This window comes from Varroa destructor, unplaced genomic scaffold (assembly GCF_002443255.2).
Source record: "Varroa destructor unplaced genomic scaffold, Vdes_3.0 BEIS01000001.1, whole genome shotgun sequence".
Lineage (NCBI taxonomy): Eukaryota > Metazoa > Arthropoda > Arachnida > Mesostigmata > Varroidae > Varroa > Varroa destructor.
The window spans coordinates 36,449,546-36,469,346 of NW_019211454.1; the positions used below are offsets into that span (position 1 = coordinate 36,449,546).

General features: G+C 41.8%; 1 protein-coding gene and 1 long non-coding RNA gene across 4 annotated transcripts in view; one reads left to right on the forward strand and one right to left on the reverse strand.

Annotated features, from left to right (window-relative positions):
* LOC111247197 (uncharacterized) overlaps positions 1–19,801 on the forward strand; it is a 183,087-nt gene that overhangs the window by 23,524 nt on the left and 139,762 nt on the right. The gene's annotated exons all lie outside the window — the stretch shown is intronic.
* The window catches only part of LOC147758579 (uncharacterized), a 46,048-nt gene that overhangs the window by 6,116 nt on the left and 20,131 nt on the right, over positions 1–19,801 (reverse strand). The window lies entirely within an intron of this gene.

The window sequence follows — 19,801 nt, forward strand, 5'->3', positions numbered from 1 at the left end:
ATACAAGATGCTCTTGGACCGAAAAATGATTATGATCCATTACGCTCGTACCACACATTTCATAAATTCAGCATGGGTTTTCCAAGCGGACAGTTACGCGTTTCCTATCGTATTCTGCTAACAATAGCTTCTTGGTACATTATTTAAACGTGTGTAGAGCCAAATTCCAGATTCGTGTTTAATTTAATATCGCTAGGCGTTCTCGTTGGATCATAGATAAGAAGAGGGTTTGCATGGCGATGTAGTTTTTACCCCATTCGGTCAAATCTAAAGTTCAAACACCCGAACGCAGTCCCACACAATATCGCGTACTTATGGATCAAAGACTACCCAATTATATGTCGACTGTGACATGACATTCGTTTTTATGAAACGCGTTCAGTAAAAGACCATAACAGCGATAGTTCCAATGTCACGTTAAGGCGTACTTCGCTGTTTTTCAACTTAATAATTACTTCGTGAAGAGCTATCACTATTTATTCACTTGATTCCTCGATATGACATTTACGTTGGCGGGGTTGTGGGATCAGTAAGCACTGTTTTAGATAGAGGTACTCGTCTTTTGATGTAATACTATAAATGTAGCTTACGTATATTGATTCTAACATTCACGTAGATCATAAGCACTATGAATTCTCCGTAGTATTTCATGCAGAATGAATGCTATAATGTAGCATTGACGCACTGGTGACGCTAACACGTCTAGCTGTGCGTTGCTGAGAGAATAACAGATTGCTTATGGATTTGGACTGATTGATTTCACGCGTCACGTGTATTTCTGCGCTTCCATAGTCGTATTCCAAAAGCCTACACAGGCACACTATGAAACGCATCCAACAAAGTTTTCTAATGCAAACAAACCTGTATGTGTAAAGCAGTAAAATAATTTACGGGCCATAATCAACGGCGAGTCTTCAGCTCGAACGTTTTGTTTCTTCATTTTCATGGTAGGAACGGGCATATGATGCAGTCTTCAGAGTAATAGAACATGATGGGACATGGCTCGTTAATACCAGAATGAAACCAAACCAAATTTATTATTCTCATAGCGCGTTTGACCGGTTGTGACCCTGACCGACGCAATAGCAGAAAAGAAAAACACAAAAATCGTGTACTCTGAGTGTCAGTAATAGCAAAACTTATTCAAATTTTATACAATAGTAGCTTAATCCAAGATGGGTTTCAATTTCGGATTTGATCGGTATTTCATCAACCTCGTCGGCATAATTCGACATTGGTCGTTAATACTTATCGATCGCCGCTAGCAGGAATCAACGTTGTGACACGGCATTAGTTTTTACGAAACGCTTTCAATAAAAGACAACCGGGCCACCTGAGCTTGACGGCTCGCGGGGTTTGCCAAGCTTCCCGTAGCCTAGAAGCTCTTGAATCACCATGCGTAGTAAATAGTACCCTTGCAGACTTTGACCCTTGAATGCACAGCACCATACTGCTGACCTTCAACCTATGAATCCTTTTGGTATTTGATTTAAAATTATGGAGGACACACTGCACTCAAGATTGGCCTATTCAATGCAGGTCGTTTTATTTCCGCTTGTAATTGCTGGGTGATAGCCCAAAAGATAAACCACTGCCAGAGAACTGGGGGGAGGTCTTAACTTGGGGCCGATAGCAAAGGCGGGTACAATAACAGAACGAGAGCTAACGGAACATATCAACGGGGCTCACAACCTGTAGCTGGGAGATTCGTAAGGCGGCTCTTCCGTTCGTCAAGTTATTGATGATTTCCATCAGAGCAGTGGTATTAGCGATCGGGACGTTTGCCGCCCCAATGCGGTGCTAACGTCAATGGGAAAGTAATACTGACCACTGCCCCATAGAAAAATCTCGTCTACACTGACTTAGACTCTGTTTTTCTCTACTAATGTTTAATATCGACTAATGTCCTGCGAACTTGTTGCGAACACGTTGATATAACACAAAGAATTTTATGTCTATTCTAATTCAAATAGAGCAAACGTCGTACCCTAAAGTTCCTGTTGATACAGTGAGAAGAATTGTTTACAAAATGTATTTTATCTACGAGCGCGCAAGTAACTAAAATCCAACAAATGACTAACTGAAACCGAGCGCTTCGGAGTTCGTCTTTGATGAAATCCCGGCCTTGAGGTGAAGCCAATTTTGTTTCTAGTTTGGTTCTAATATTCCTGGCGGTGTTCGATCTGCGTCAAGATCTGGACGCAGACCCAAACGTCGGCATCAGGATCTGCGTCGGCACTGTCTTTCAGTATTTCCTTTCAAACAGGAAGAAGGGCCTGCTTCAGTAACAAAAACCTCGTGTTGTTAAGTGCCTTAATATCTATGCTAGATATCGCATGTAAACCCACCAGGAGTCATTCAGCCACACGTATGAAATATCCATGAACTTCAATTAATTTAGGTTAAGTTCTATTTCGGACTCAAAGTAGAATCGCATGCAAGACTAATCGTTTCACGTCAATGTTACGCTTTTTAAGAGTATTTTCTCAAACAGATCTTACGTTCAGCTAAATTTCGATTATCAGCTAGGCTCTTTAATGGAAATTAAATATGTCATGTAAAGCTGGCTTATTGTCACCAACTTTCCTATCGTTATACAGATTACATTAAGTTAAAGGCTGGCCAAGAAATCCTTTGACAATTTTTGTCAAATGAAAGGTGGCCACTACCTTCAAATAAGCTGGCTAAGTGGATAAAAGGAAATATCTTAACGGTACTGCCGTTTGCTGTGGTGTGCCGATCAAATATACCGTCATTCTACCCTGTCCATAAAGAAAATGGGACTGCATGAATGATACAGAATGATGAAATCGTTGGATATTATGTATCATCGGCCAACATTACGGAGAACTGGGCTTTGATTAACTTCAAGCCTCGCACGAATGGTGTAGTCAGCGCCCTTTGCTGACGTGACAATATAATCGTACGCGTATGTGTGTGCGTTTTAACAAAATCAAGCGGATTGGTTTCAATCACAGACGACACGTTGATATACTTCGTTGCATATTATGTAAATGAAATATAAGTATTGCTAAATCAAGTGCTTAAAAGGTCAAACTTCAAATGGCTATCTTGTTCAACTATGTGAGTGCGCCTCGTTGTCGTCTTTTTGTCCGTCCATAAAACCGTACGCATAACTTCAGTGCTAAGTTCTTTTATCTTACTTACTTCGCTTTTCAGTCACGTCCATTCACCATTTCTACCAGCCGTTCAACGCAGAAAATAACACTATTTACACTGCTATCATTGCATATTGTCAAACAGATCCAACTACATCTGTTTACTTACAGTTTGTCGAATTATCACCTTTATGAGAGTTACTTTTGGCTATTTCGGGTGAAGTATATCTGTTAACAGGAATGTAGAGAAGCGGGGGAGTTTTTTAAACTCAGCACATTGAGGCTCACCCGAAACGAAATTCGATTAGGAGACCACCGGTTCTGTTGAGTGATGGACACCTTGAGTGAAGTGATATTCACTTTTTATGCGAGTCCATTAAAACCTTAGCGCTCTAGAAGAGAAGCAGTACTATTAGCCTAGGTGTCTTCGTTCTTCATGTCCAAGCGAAAGGATTCTCATCACCAAAGGAGTGTGACCTTCAAAGCAAAACATAAGCTTGTTTGCTCTCATATTTACATGGGTACATCTACCAGAAATTTGACTATTCCAATACCATTTTCTCTCTCTCTCTCTACATTTGTCCCTCTTTCTCGCCTTCTCCAATCCCGGATATCGTCGTCTGTTTGGGCACTCCTCGATTCTTGTTCAAACTCACTCAAAGCACGGCGCGAACTGTACAGCGATGGTTTTCCGTGGTTGTCCACTGCGTCGTCATTTCTCAAGGGCTTTATTGCTTTGGCCGTTCGTTTGCCTTTTCTCTAGTTCTGCCCTTCGTTGTGAGGAAGAAGTCGGCTGTGAGGCTCGGTCGCCCCGCTGGTTGGTAGGCAGAAAAGCACACGAGCCAGGAATAAGTCTAGGGTTTTAGCCGGCGGCTATTGAAAGTACTGGACAGACAGGGGTGAAGCCAGTAGCTGCTGCACACACATACATGTGTGCCGCCATTGTCTTCCTGTTTCTAGGACACTGAGAGACCACCCAGCACACCCTAATCTGCGTGTTTGTATCAAGTGCAGTTCGCCTACAGTGGAAACAATTCTCTGGGAACAACTAAATTCAACGAAGCTACTTTAATTTCCATTGTTTTACCTCGAGGATATCTGCAAATTCAGTCGTCGCTCTCCACTCGCTGTGTAGCTCGCTTTAGGTGTTGGTCCTCATGTGATTACAGAACAGTAAAGGCTGTCGCAATGGCAAAGAAATGAAAACAAATTCTAATTATTTATATGCAAAGAGTTATCGACAAATCTATCGAGAATAGTACGGAGGGATGAATGATATTGATGCTAGTGGAGCGAAGTTGGGGTCAAGAAATCGGGAGGAAAGCAAAAAAAAACGTACGGGCATAAGAACGACAAAAGCTTAAGTTTTCGATGCCCCCTAGGCCTTTATAGAGCACACCTCACGACAGAATGCGAACAATATCCGAGAACACCATAACACTACTGCCACCAAACTAGTTGCATCATTACTGGAAATGACATAGATAGCCGCATTTATCTATTTCAAATATATGGATAGAGCAATTTTAGTACCTGACTTAATCTGTTTTCCTTCCCGGCCTGGGTAGCTCTTGTTACTTGAAAGGCTTCGTAAACGCTGCCAGCTCCAAGCAGCTGATCATATTGGTGCCTCGTAAGAGAATGCTAATTGCTGGCTTGTACTACCATGTCACGCATCTGAGGTAGGTTTGTCACATGTTCTGAAATATAAGGGTGTCGCCGCGCACGCATGAACGTATGTACGTATGTTAATGTTCTCGATCGGCCTGTCCTCGTCGGTCTGTTGGTTGTTCACCTTCTCGGGCAATAGGGCCACTAAGTTGGCGATATAACTTTGCGACGATTTGTTTATAGGACGCCGGTAAAGTGACGACTAACGGCAGCACCGTCGCCGCTGTCATGATCGTCAACGGCGGAGGCGAACAGTCGAATGGGGCGACAAGCTGACGGCTTCCGCATTACTTTTCCGGCAGGCATCTTTCGCCGTTGGAGCCACCCCAGTCGGAGCCCTCACTGCTGCTTCTGCCGTGGCCGAAGACGCAAATGAGGGCCGAAATACTCTCTTGTGCAATCAAAAGGGACCACGATGGATTTGTGGCACGCGATGCCTATATAAAGCCGACAGCCGCATCAGAAGCTAGTTCGCCCAATAGGCAAACCTCCTATTCGCCCGTCGCCTATGCTTCACAAATTGTTCCTCTTGCACCTAGTGCGTATCGCCGTGCTGTTGGATTATATATATATATAACCAGGTATACAGAAAAACTGACCGACATGCTGTCCTAGAGAACGAATTTGCCATTTTGAGATGGGTATATGAATATTATAAAGGAGAACACAAAGCATGTGTCGTTTACATCACAACTTACTCGACAATGAAAAACAACATCTTTACGAAAGTCTACATATAGCACACATCTATGCAGACATTTTTCTACTAATTGCGTATTACTTCTCACGATATGGAGCCATAGGCGAATTTTTATTAGTATCGATGTATCATATAGGGTGGGTTTTGAGATGACGGAAATCTTCCCACAAGGAAGACCGCGAAAATGAGTGATCTGATACTTTCTTGATTTCTATTCAATATGTAGGAAGAGTTACTCGTAATAACTAGTACAAGCATATTCATTTCCGTAATTTGTGTCGGAAGCCATTATCAGATAGCCATTCAGCCGTGTCGAACAAACTATAATAAGTATAAATAAATAAATAAAAGATAAGCTCAAAAAAGGTATGATTCGACTGTTGATCTTGGACTAAAGAATGTTATTGACATTTCAGATAATTTCGTTGTGTCGTAAATGTCCTCTAATCAGGAAAATAATTTGCTATAGGTTCATAAACTCGCGTCAAGATTTCGGAGCAGAAATATCTCTTACAGTTTTTTCTTTTTCATATCGCTGTAAAAAGTCTCTGCATCCTGGAAGAACACCCAGCCATCATTGATATCTATCACCAAAAGGGTAAGGCAGAATGTTGCGCATAAACAGGCAGGTTGTATAGGCACAGGTAGGGAAACATGCGTAGTTGGTGGGTGAAACCACAGTAAGACTATAGCTTGTTCGAAAGGTTGCAATGAGCAAAGGATTTCAATGGCTGCAAGAGCATTCAGAAAGGCGATCGTGCCAAAGACATCAAGTCACCGGGTAGAACTGTATTTGCTTGGGAAGTATAGCAAATGCCCGCACGTGAGATTTGAAGCTATTTACAGAAGCAGCCTCAATGCAAGTACCATATATTATGTCAGTACCTACACCGAATTCCGATCCACCAGCTAGCAATTGCACATCCTCAACTGTGATTGATTGTCCCTATGAAAAGAAAAGTTTACGTATATATGAAACAGTTCTTTCTAGGGAAAAGGAAGGTAAAGGAAAATTGATTGTTTACAACACCATGGTGCAATAACAGGTTGTCCTCGGGCTCGTTGTCGAGATGCGTAGCGCGTCCCAGATGGCCTTAAAGACAAGTTTGTTTTCTAAAGTCGTGATGTTCTATATATATATATATATATTAGATGGTTTTCTAAAGTAAGGGCTCTTAGGCAAGCTCTGGTAAAAGAGTTCCTAAGGAGTAAGTTGTTCGCCTTTTTTCTTTTTTGTAAAGAATCATATGTTGTTTGCAGTGCCTAAGTGCGTAACTGATTTTATAAATGAATAAACGTCTCAGCATTTGTTGACGGACGTAAGCAAAGTTTTTTTTCTTGTCTTGATTTTATACAAAAGTGTAATTTTAATGAACTTTATTCATTTGCTTAATTCACCTCTCTAATATTATTTAACTGAGACTATGCTACAAGTCTGCGTAGTCAAGTAAAAGTGTTGAACTGCTAGCGGCGTTATATCATACACCTCGAGAACAGGAAAAACCTTTCGCCGTCGAATGGCGTTCAGTTGATTAATATGTTGAAAGTGTCTCGTATCCGTGGGATTACCTCTGCGAACGGTGTAGTAAGGCTTCTTAAGGTGTAGGCATGTTCAGAAGTTTATAATAAAATTCTAAGATATTGATATACTTAAGATTTAAAAAACGGTTGATTGTGTAATGACAGTTTTACGGATAAAGCCTCCGTATTGGTTTGTGGTCCTTTTCCTACATATCTAATCTGCAACCACTTCATGGATACGTCCGTATGTCCCCCCCCGTTTGATACAGTCCTATTTTTCTTTATATCCAGTCATTATTTCTGCAACAAAACGTTGATCCTGCAGTAGTAGTACGCTCCAAATGGAATAGTCAACTACTTCAACGGCAAACGATTCGCTTGGCCTGCCTAAAATAGCAAAATAACGAGAGACCAGCACTTTGTCAAGGTCTTTCCTGAACCTTTCATTTAGGTTAGCTTCCTTGCTTGTTTGAACGAAGCAGTGAAATTACCTCAAACGCATAGGGAATAGAGTGCGGCGAAACAACGACGGTCGATAATCAAAATCTGGTTCTCTTTTGCTTTCGCCACCGTGTCGATTGTTCGTCTTTGATAGCCGCGTACATTTGTGATAGATGCTGCAGATAATAAAGATTGGAATTTTCCGGCATCAGCTGTTTTTAGCTATGTTTTTCATAGTATCCTCTTTCCTTTCTGCCGGCTATGCTCTGATTTAGGTAGGACACGGTACAGCGTGTCGCCCTTAGCTTTAGTTCTAAGGGCTAAGGCAGCAACGAATAATAAGATGAACTCCTTCTATTATAATCGTGCACAAAGACGATGCAAAAAGGTCGTCACAAATGGGGTACGGACACTACAGCGGGTGAAATAAGCTGCCTTGCTTCTCCTACTTCTATGACTGTGTCTATGCTATGAAGCGACTCACGATTCCTGTCACGTGCCCCCACCATGCGCGAAGTGCCCCCACCAGCTAGCGGGCGACTAGATATTACCCGTTCATTCGTCCTATCCCGACCATTCGGGCGGTTTCGACCGTCTACCCTTGACTCTCCCCATTCTCCACCCTTAGGTGTACTCCACTAGTCAGCGGCCCGGCCGTTTTTGTGTCGAATGTCAAATGTTGAATTCGTTTACTGTGGTTCCAGTCGACAGCAGGAAGCCAGTTTGGCCAAGTTAGCCAGACTTTTGCCAGCAATCCCATACCTAAACTATTGAAGCCTTTGCCGCTGCTGTCATTCGGCTTTAGTATAATCGTCGCGCAGGTCAAGGACGTCGATGAGGCGTCCCAGGAGAGTTCCAATGATCATCACGCTTTGGGCTGCATGAGCTCTACGTTCAACTACCCAAATGCCTTCAAAGGACTTCACCTTCGCTGAATGGCTCCGCGTTGTCGACATAGTGGCGAAATACAGAACTATCGTTTACAATATCACCCCAGCCTCCATACCCATGCTTCTCTGGTAAATAACCCTCTTTTTTGATGTACTGCGTCAAGGAAGCCCTGAAAGAAGGTTAGAAGACAACGCCAGTATAAGTTGTACTAGACCTGCTAGGGTCCTTAATAGTCGTAGTCAATGCTTAATAATGATAATGACAAGAACGCAGTTTACATTTTGTCAAACTCAAGCAGAGGTTCCATACTTTAGGATGTTAACAAATTTTCTCAGAATCATTTGGACCTTTACCGTTTATTAGCTATGGCTAGGCAAGGTTGTTTAAACTACGGGATAGTTTTAACGCCTGAGAAAACGTTAGGTGTTTTATTCGATACAGCTTGGCTTAGGCAGTTAATGTGTGGACAATCAACAAATAACAGCGTGAGTATGAAAAACGGGGCTCAATAAATGTTTCGGATTCTAAGTCGGGTACTGGCGCTGGACGTTGCTTCAGACCAAAAATGAGGTTTAAGCGAATTTTTTCTGCAGAAGTGCCAATACTGTCATTTCCAATAACCGACATATTATACATCTTTTACGTAGTACGTCAGTCTGGATGGATTTCGTTCCAAAGACTAAGATACGTAAAAAAATAGTAGATCGATTTTGGTTTGCGTTGTAATTCTACATAAATCAGTAAAGAATTATGTAAAAACTCTAGATTCATAAAAAGATTTATTAGAAGAAAGGCAACATAACGACACAGAATAGGCGGACGCACACTAAAAAAATAGAGCTTTTAAAAATCGGCTTCTTATCTGAACAAAGTTGCATAACATACGAATTAAGCGTTCCTTACCCCCTTCTACCGTAAATCGGGATAAATAGCGACTCATACAAGTAAATAGAGCAACAGCTATTCTGAAAAAGAAAATAGGAAAGACACTTACTACGAAAGCACGGATTATGGGTGGCACCCATGTACACAGAGGCCTAATGGTCAACTGTATCTAGCTGACCATCATTCCATGCTAATGAAAAGTACATTTGCTATTTAGCAAAGACCGGCAAGCTCACATTTCAAAGTTGGAATAACTAAATAGGTTAAGCCGAGTTTATTGGCGCCTTCCACTCGAGTCTTGATTATCTTTACACGGCCACTTTGACGTCAAAGCAACCTAGGACCTATCCGGCTTGACCTTTGACGATCTCTTTTATGGACGGAGCCTGATTATTCCATACTTAGTTCATACCTGTATCATATCTGCATCTGTTGCTCGCAATCCCAAAAGTAGTAGTAATTTAATAGATTTACGATGCGGCATTATATCATCAGTCAATATTTAATTCTTCCTTTATAGGCTATAGACGCGAGGCAGCATTCACGATCAAAGGCCAACTGTTGCTAATGGAGCTCCCTTAAAGTGAATGAAATACAAAATATTACCAAATACATAAATTATTCTGCCTCTCTCTAATGGCAGGCCACAAGTCGGTTGACAAATGGACAGACTGACTTAATATGTGCCCGAAGGAAAGTGTGGAAATCCTAGCAACGTTGTGATAACGTTTGATCTGGAACGCCTTACTGTACTTCACCTAAGGCATACCTTTATAATATGACCAGGTCTGGTAATTAGCAATAATTTGATTTGCAGATTCCGCGACAAATCTATTCCCGGTAGATAATAATCAATGCGTAGAACATTATGGCAAAACGCGTTTTACTTATGCTGTGTGTCACCACTCCTGACGGAAGTCTACACCATGCGATTTACAAGGAATTTTTCCAGCAATAAATCCATTAAAGGAGTATTCTAGTTACGATCAGGATGTAATAAAGGATACACTACAAAAGTTCCAGAAGAGTGCGATCAACCTACCAACAAAGCACGTCTTTTGAACGCTTCCCCTCAGGGGTGTTTTTACGAAACAAATTTCGCGAATTGATAAATACGAGCATCTTTTCGTGCCATGTACGGATCGCAGCCGGTTAGATCTAGTAAAAAGCAGGCTAATTTTTTGTCCTCTCATTGAGTTTGTTTTTCTTTTGTGCTGTTGGATGTATATATTTGTTGATTAATGTATTTCGAAAGTTACTTGTTAATTAACGTTAAGGGCCATTTAGTGCTTCGTGTCCTGTTATTGCCGTTTTTATTATCATCAACTATTAGGCAAACTGACCAAATGGGTAGTTATTGTTATTGTCCAATAACTTTATCTAGCTGATATAGGGGTCAATCGTATCTACTGGAATTCTGTTTTCTTTGCGCTTCCTGGGTTGTGCTGTTCTGAGCAGCAACAGTAGCTGCAGCATCAGACACTGTATAATCATTCGCCAACGCGGCCTCGTTAGAGGACTCCATTATTTTTATGAGTGGATCTCTGCATGAAGGTGGTAAAAATTTTTGTGGAAGCCTCAGCCAGTACTCTCCTCTCTGTTCTTCTTGAGGCTCCTTGCGAGCTTCCCAATCCCTAGTAGCTCGCCCTTTGCCCCAGATCCTCTCTGCTTCAGCCTACTTCCTGGCACCCACCACCTCGACCCTACCCGCCGCTTCCTACCCTCGTCTCCCGAAATAAGTATTCTCATCTAACTGATGAACATTAATGGTCAGCCGGTCACGATCTGCAACAACTGAGTCCGACATATCGAAGACAACGCTCGCCACAACGTTGTGGCGAGCGTTGTCTTTCCGAAATGGAGTCCACAACGTGTCGAAGGCCAGGACCATGAATCTGCCTACATCGGGCAAAGGGGTCCCCAATAGGCTAAGATTGGACGCAGATGTCGACGCTCAAACATCGAAATATATGGACATATGGTTACAGGAGTCGCAAGCCGGCAGCCAGTTGACAATAAGAGAAGTCGGCGATAAGACAAACATCAAGAATAGGACCCACATTTAATTTTTCTACGTGGCTTCGTTGATTATTGCAATTTATAGTCGCACAGTTAGCTAGGGAGATACACTTTATCACCAGACTTGTTGTTTTCTACTCATTAGAACTCATTTTTTGCTCCTATTTGTTGTTTTTAAGGATGCCAATGTCCTGGAACACTGATCGGTGATAAGCCGGGTGATTTCTGAATACAGAGCCCTATACCGGTGCCCTGCTCCACTAATCATATATCAAGAGGTATAATTATAGCACCGCTAAACAGCCGTACACCATAAGATAGCTTTGTTTCTTAGTTGTGTTTATCGTTAGCGAGAGGTTAGAGTCTTGCCTTCATGTGGGTAGACAGAGGGGCTGCTGCGTCATCGTTTCAGTATGCAGTATACAGTAATGTCAACCCCGGTCGGCAAAATGCCATCGGCGAAAACCTCCATTTCCATTTCGGTACAGCGCAGTAATACAGCACACATGTTCTCGGACCCGCCGGAATTGTTTCTCGGCCGGTATTTGTCGTGTGTTTCCCCTCCGCTGTCTATGCATTCGTGTCCGAAACTTGTTGCAACCTCACTCTTCTTCAAGATTCCAAAAACTTAGCTTCAACCCTTGTTTCGCTTGATTTCCTTTTCTCCTGTTGCAATTTGTAAGGATCGGTTCGCCATTCTCGTTAACTCACTTCACTATTACGAGCTATTCTATGGCCGAGCTACATTTTAGTTCTACTTACTTTATCTCTTTTTGCTGTGTCCATTGTCCGTCTGGCAACGGTGCGTCTTTGTAATTTTGCTCTACGTCTTTGGCCTTCATCTCCCCTGACTAGAAACTAACGGGAACCGAATCGTTCGGTCTACTATCTGCCCATTTTCGAAATCCAGTTCAGCTTACTACTTTCGCCATCACCTATGTTCCAACACCGTTCGTTTAAGATTCGCCGGTGTCACTTATTTACTATTGTATATTTGAGCTAGCTACGCCCGCTTCGTTTTGGTCTAACGGAAGACCAAGTTTTCTGTTCCTTTTCCCTCTTTCGATATGTGTATATCTACTTCTTACTCACTGTTTCTCACACATACATGTTCACATCGAATAACTGGAATGAAGCCAGTTGATTACTCCTATTGCCACGTCCCCAGATGCCGAGTAAACCTTTGAAAGTTTACTGCTCAGGGACGAGCGCTTATCTTATCAATTAACCACTTTAAATCAACTGGGCTCATCGATTTCCAACTCGCTCAAGGAAAGGGCACAAAAGTAAGAGACTTACCAATGTTAGTCACTGTTCTGCGTGCTGTTAAGCAACTCCATTCAGTATAAAACAACGTGCTCACCACCGGACCGTTTTTACCAAACAATCTGCCGAGAGCCAGTTATGTATCGATCCAATGAGCCGACTGCTCCGTTGATTCATATGGCACACGATATGACTGTTCAGTCAAACTAAAGAAAACATCAGGACTCTAATACCATATCCACCCCACCCAATGGTTCTACGATGTTGTAACGACGCCTGATACATGCAGGCTATCCAGCATCTCAAGAAACAGCCTAAAATGTCAGTACCGTATGAGAAAAGCTGGCTGTTCGATGCGTGGATGTAGTCGATTGGATTGGGTCATCATAGTCGTGCACACGAATACCGACCCGTCTCCCACCCGACGAAGATGGCGTTTCCCGTCGACGTGCAGAGGGGACGGAACACTTGAGACGACCCATGGAAAAACGGGCGAGAGCCTTCAACCCTGTCAATTGTAGACGGATATTCCAGCATTCCTGTGATTCAATAGACATATATAATAAGTCGGTCGCTTAAGACTGTATTTAATTCGTAAAATATCTGTTATTGCAATATTTTTTCTGCTCTTTTTTTTTCTGTTACAGTGGTTCTAATGTGGAACATCAGTTGGCAATCCGTAAACTAAAACAATACAATTGAGACTCATTGGAAATTTCTGCTGATTGTATAACGCACCAAGCGAATCAACCAAACATGACAAACTATCATGCGGTAATTCCGTTGTCACTGTGCTTGCTTATAGTTTAACTCTGGTTATCCACGTTTTCCAGTAAATGGTGACCACATTGTAGGATCTTTTATAATAGGAAATATATTGAATATAGGAAATGGGATCTTTTAAGGGTTTTGCTATAAGGCTCGCTCGCTTTGCGCACACAGTTAATGTCAGCCTCTAAAAGAGGGCTGTGCTAAAACAAATACCATTTCAGTGGCTATTCCAGATTTTGTACAGTCTAGAATGTGTCGTATCCTGAGGTTCGATCTAGCGACCGTCAGCTTTTAGGATTATTTTTTTTTAAACGTTTAGTTAAATTGTTAATTTTTCCATCTCCTCAGTGTCCCCGTGTCTTATACGTATAACCCGGCTAAGGCCTAGTAGCTCCACGTCGCAGGTGTTCTCTTTTTATTTTTTTTTATATTTATTTCTTACAATTTTAATTACCCTCCTCTATATTATCTTGATCAACACTGTCTCTTGGATTTCTAATATTTTTATGTATGTTAAAAGCCCTAAAAAAGGGCGATGCTGTTTCGAGCTTCTTGTCAAGAAATCTTTCCAGACAGTTTATTGTCTTCCGGTTATGAAAATAATGTGGAAGGACAATACTGCGAAGAAATTGACAAATCCATGGGTGTTTCACGCCAACGCTGTATAAGCTTAACGAATTGTTCACAATCTAGTATCGACTTAATCAGAGGAAAAGTATATCTTCCCTGTGGTCTACAATATTTAGGGCATTACCCATAACAACAAGGAACTTTTTCCAGTTAGCTACAAAAATTGATCTGGGTTTGAATACCGTCCTCTTTAATGTCAAAACAACACATCTGTTGTTTGCGTTCGGCGATTGGTGTCAGACAGAGTGCTTGCTTCCGCCAGCTTATATTGCAATAACAGCCTTAGCTCGTGAAGCATGTGAATGTATTGGCGAAACGCACGTAGCCTTTCATGCAACCGAAAAAGGGACTTTATAGCTCGCAATTTAATACTTCTCAAGTGCATATATACATGTTCAGTATATATAATTTTATATGTATGCGAGTTATGACAATGGACGTGGGCTGTTTTTGTGGACGGGTATTACTTCAAATAACATATATGATTATAGAAATACACATTGGGGGTTTCAGTATATAGTTGGGCCCGCATCCATATCCCCAAAAAGATCCACATTAGACCTTGTCACTGTTGGCTGAGTCGATATTACTGCTTTGACATCGTATCGCTTAACTATTGTTCCGTACCGAGTCAAATATGGGCATGCTAACTGAACGCTGCCATACAAATGGGACAAGACGTCAGCGAGCGCATGAAATGCGCTTCCGTCGCCTTCATGCTTTCAATTGCAGTGGGTCTGCCGTTCAGCGCGCCAGTCCTGCCGGAATTCAATATAGCTAAGTAGACGTGAAGCGACGAGGAGGAACTAGTAGAACTGTTAGGACGTCTAAGGTCTGCCACCGTCCCCAACTAAAGGAAGCGCAAGAGCGCTTACTGAAAATGGCTGCGTTCGAAAAAAAAACCGGATGGGGAGAAAGGGGAAGTGACGTAGAAAAGCTAGCCGGTCTGTTAAGTCTCTATTCATGGCGATAATCGAGGTGACAGGGTACGCCGTTGCTCTTCTTTAATTCCACTCAGTTCCATCGCAAGACGACGCCAGAGCTCTTCATGCAGCCCACAGTGGTAGAAAAAGCAGCACATACATTCAAATATTTTTTCGCTATACATAGATCATGTACGGCAGACTATGCGGGCCTAACGCGAACAGGCTAAGCAGGCATTTATCGTCCGCTAATATAATTTTACACATTGCTATGTCCTATCGTCCTACACTAGCGACTAGCCATCTACGACTTATGTCTTTTTGTTGGTTTTCGCCCACCTTAGTTCCACGAGGAAGTATAGCCTGGGCGCTGCTAGGAAGAATAGGCGAAAGCATGCAATTTCACGGAACGTGACAACTCCGGTTCCATCTTCCTTCTCTGTTAAATAGCTCGACCATAACGACAACAAAGACTAACGCGCAATCTATTCATACGGTCTCCGTATGGATTCACCCGTACATTGGTATAGTGTACCGTTAGGATATACGTGGTGATCACCTATTTCCCGTTAACATTAACGATACGACGTGCATACGTCTAATAACATACCCAATATTTTTAGGTTTATCTGCTTTTACCAGTTTCTTGTGTAACGTTATGTAACATTAAAAAAAATGAACAAATCTATTACTATTACAAGAATATACTGCACAGATAAAACACGGCACCTTGAAGACAATAAGACAATAAGACTTTGCTTTGTGATAGTTGAAAAATGAAAGTCTTATACACGAAAACTTTGTAACAACCATTTTTATAACTCTAGATATATCGTATATGTTTGCGTAGACCTTTCTTCTGGGCTCTGTACATGATATAAAGATATTTGTCTCGGGAAAAGCTATTCGCTAGACACATATATGATACTGCACCAACTACGCTCATTAATATATACATATAGCTGAAGTGAGTCATGTTAGGGTAAGTTGAGTTTTGCTTACGCAATACACGTAATGTGACACATTATGAATGGTACATTTTTATGCAGTGGGGCAGCTCGATTTCTTTGAAGGAGTACCTCCTTTTACCTGAGGAAGAAATCCGTTAAATTTTGGTGTGCATAAAGACCAAAGTTATTCCCTTGGCCGCCAGTGATTCGAATCGTTACGTTTTGCCCTTTCCCTTTCTTCATCAGGATCGCTCAATCCTTAACGTTTCTTGTTTCGCTCGATTTGGTCAGAAGAGGGCAGACGAACTCAGACGAACCGCTAACAGTTAGAAACATTAGGGAGCAAGTAATGTTGCTGCTGCTGCCGCTGTTGCAATACGACGATTGGTAATAGTACTACTACCCACGACTAATACAGGCCACGAGATGAATACAAAGTGGCCTGTGCCAGCAAACAGACCCCTTTCCCAGGCACCTTTTTAACTTCTGCGCGTTGTTTTCAGCTACGGTTTCGGTGGGGCCACAGGCTTCGGCCATGTTTAGCGCTGTCGTCGTCGGCGGCGGCTGTATCAGTATTGGTAGTTTCGGCAGAGGCGTTGAAGTGGTGGTTTACTCCGAAACGAAGTTGCAAAAAAGGTCGAGTGCAAAAAAAAGAGGACCCAAGCCAGGAGAGGATGAAGGTGACAGGACAGATGTTAGACTGAGCGAGTTGATTTCCACGTTATTAGTGCCACAGACCGGGCCATTTGTGTCTGTGTCACTATTGTTGCTATCTGCCCAGGCCGCTGCTATCATTCTCTGAGCACTTTTGTAGAATAGTTCACTTGGATCAACTTGCCACTAGTATGGATAGCAGTGCTGGCCTTTTTAGAGTTGGAATAAAACACTTAGTACGAACCTATCTGTGCTCTATACTTTAACAGTATTTAGATAGTTCTAAATAATAATCGAACTTAGATAGTTCTGTAAACTATTCTTATCGACAGCAGGGGATGTCCTGCTGTCCGCGCACCAGGTAGTCGGATTTGTGAGTAGGATCATAATGCCCTATTTGAGAGGTTTCGTTTTTGAAAGGCCTATATATTTCTTCAACATTGCATTTAAATATAATATCTGATTGCTTAATAGAGAACTATTAATGCCATATAACAAGGGAGTATTCTGTCCTGGTTTGATAATGTTAGCAAGCTTTTCCAGAAGGTTTTATTAGTCTACTGATTACGACAGAAAATCACTACGTGGGGAAGAGTTTAATTTAGAGGCTTAGTTAAAAATTCTACATAAAGCTTACCTAGCTTATTTCGATGATCATTTCCTAACAAGCTGCTATTTTCCGTTTCAGGTGAGTATCTCCTTTGAAGAACGAGAAACTCATTTAAATTGAAAAATGAATAATCGAAGACTACAATCGTACAGACCACTTGGTCCGTGCAGTTGCAATCCGACCTTTTTTTCCGCGCTATGAACTACATTTTTTAGGTTACGCTGTAGCTGAAGACTAAGAAGTTACTCATGCACTCTGCGACACTGGAGACAGGCAATATAATTTCAGGTCTAAGGTCAGAGTTACAACAACATATCGCCACTGAGTGTTGCTATAACTATAGAGAATAATTACTATGAGAGTCTCAATGAAGGTCACATCGCTCTATGCAACTCATTTAATGAGATAGGTCAATTGTTTGCTTTCATTTGTCTTGTAGTTGCTTTAAAGAAGGGACTCATTCTACTTCTTGACTAGTCCGAATAGGGTATGCTGTTCGTATAACTCGGTGGTAATTTACCTGTCTTTCCCAGTAAACATGTCCAGTTTCTAATATTTAACGGCTGTTTGTCTAGGAGCACTATCGTCCCATGCATCTGATCACCATGCAGCTTGAGTAGTTCTGCGTATCAACGCGCGTTAAAAACAACTAACAGTAGGGACGCATATAAATGCCATTTTCGTCGAAGGCAATCAAAGGTAGAAAAAAATATTCGAAATACTTCAGGGTGATGTTCAAATGTTTCGGTTGACTCAATCAGACTTATGAGTATTCTCGACGCTAATATTCTATACGTTATAGTTAGGCTTCTATCAAGAAACAAGGCGGCGTTGTTGATAAAGCTCGTGCGTTATAGGATTCAGGATTCCTTCACGGCAGGCCAGCTAATTTAGCTTTTGTGGATCGCAAGTAAGTGACAGATTTCTATAGAGCATTTTTGGCTCACACAAGGCCCGAGCTTACGCAGCTCACGGAATGCAGTCGACGATTTTCACTATAAGTGATAAATGTTTTTCGTTTTTTAGTTTGGTTGTCGCCATATAAGATTCGTGAGGGGCCTATTGACTATTAAAAACTGTTACGGTTGGACAAGGCCATTGAGGACCGGTCTTTGACTGAGACATATCACGTGTAAATATTAGCAGTAGAAAAGAGTTAAATTTAGGTAGCAAAAAGTTGGATATGAACGTGAGTGAACGCGTGTCGTTGAAAGTGTCAAAGTCAGTAGCGAACGAAAACTATCGAACGGTAAGAAAGCAAAGGGAAAATGAGGAGGTGGTTGGTTTCAATGGTGGAATGACTGTGGTCCCGATTGGAAGTGCCGGCCCCAGTATAGTCACCGACTCGGCCCTAGCTGTCAGCTCCATGAGTGACAGAGAGCGCGCTTAAAGCAGCAAAACTTCACACAAAAAACGCTCCTTTTAACAAGTTCACCTCTCTTGAACCATCTTTGCGTTTTTTTTTGCTTACCAAACGGAGTCAACTTCAAATGCCGTCCAGCGCAACGCTACTTATCTCCAAACAAACCCGCAACGAGCTGTACAGTTTACTCGTCCCAGGGAAGAAAAGCAATGCTATCGAAAGAAGACGGAGAAACACGAAGGGGACGTACATTCTAACAATAGACGAACCCATTACTCGCAGGAAACAGAGGGTTATGCAATCACGAGGATGAGAAAAAGAATAGGGTCAGGAAAAGCCAAAGCCAGATTGGAGCAAAAGTAAGCAGTTTGCATTGGTTGAAATCAATGCTTGTTTTGAGGGAGGTCGCTCGTAGTCATCCTTAGATAGCAAGTGACAACTAGACAAAGCAGCGAATTCAAGACATAAGAATGACAATCAGAAAGGAAAATTGAAGCAGGAATGAAGGATTCAAGAAGATATCATCTTTAACGAGAAATAAAAGCCAACGGCAGCAGTGATAACAGCAAAAAGGGAATAACTGCTGCTGCACACATTGCTGTCGTTATAACTATGTGGTCTGCGTAAGAGACCCGATCCCACGCGATGGGTCAAATGATACCGGCAGTAATAGTGGAAGTGGACAATTTTATAAAAGAGCAAGTTGAACACGACAAAGGGCAGTTTCTAGTGAAAATAGGCCAATGCAATTAATAATCGAGCTAGATATAATAGAAAGCCAATAAGAATCCAATGCGACGATGCGCCAACGACTTAAAGATACGAGCTTTTCTTTTGTGATAGTTGACACCACAATGATAATCACCAAACGTTCGATTCCGAGCCAAGTTCGATTTTTACGTAACTTATATTACCATATGTGAACATTTAGAAGAACTGAAAAAACTATCGACGACAGCGGCAACAAACTTATAAATGGGAAGCAATCAATACCTAGTAAGATAAAGATCGTCCTGCTCTCTTGGCCTATCGTCGTTTCCTGTCTGTCTGCGTGATTGTTGCAGTTACCTACTGGTTCTATCTTTTGCGGAGCATGGATGTTTGTGCACATTCGGATATTGCTATCAATAATATTGCAGATACCCAAATATTATTTTGGCTCTATTGATATCCATGATTAAGGTAGTTTTGCATCATATTTTGTCATTATTAGCCAGTCATTGTTGTCATAGAATGAAAACCATGGAAATCATTCTCGTGGTGAACTATCGTGAAATTCAATGAAATACGTTTTCACAGAGACGTACTTTTTTTTACTTTCCGCTATACTTTTTTTATAGGCCTGGGGCGGTGTCGAAGCCTTAGAGATAGTTGCTGCCTGTTGTGT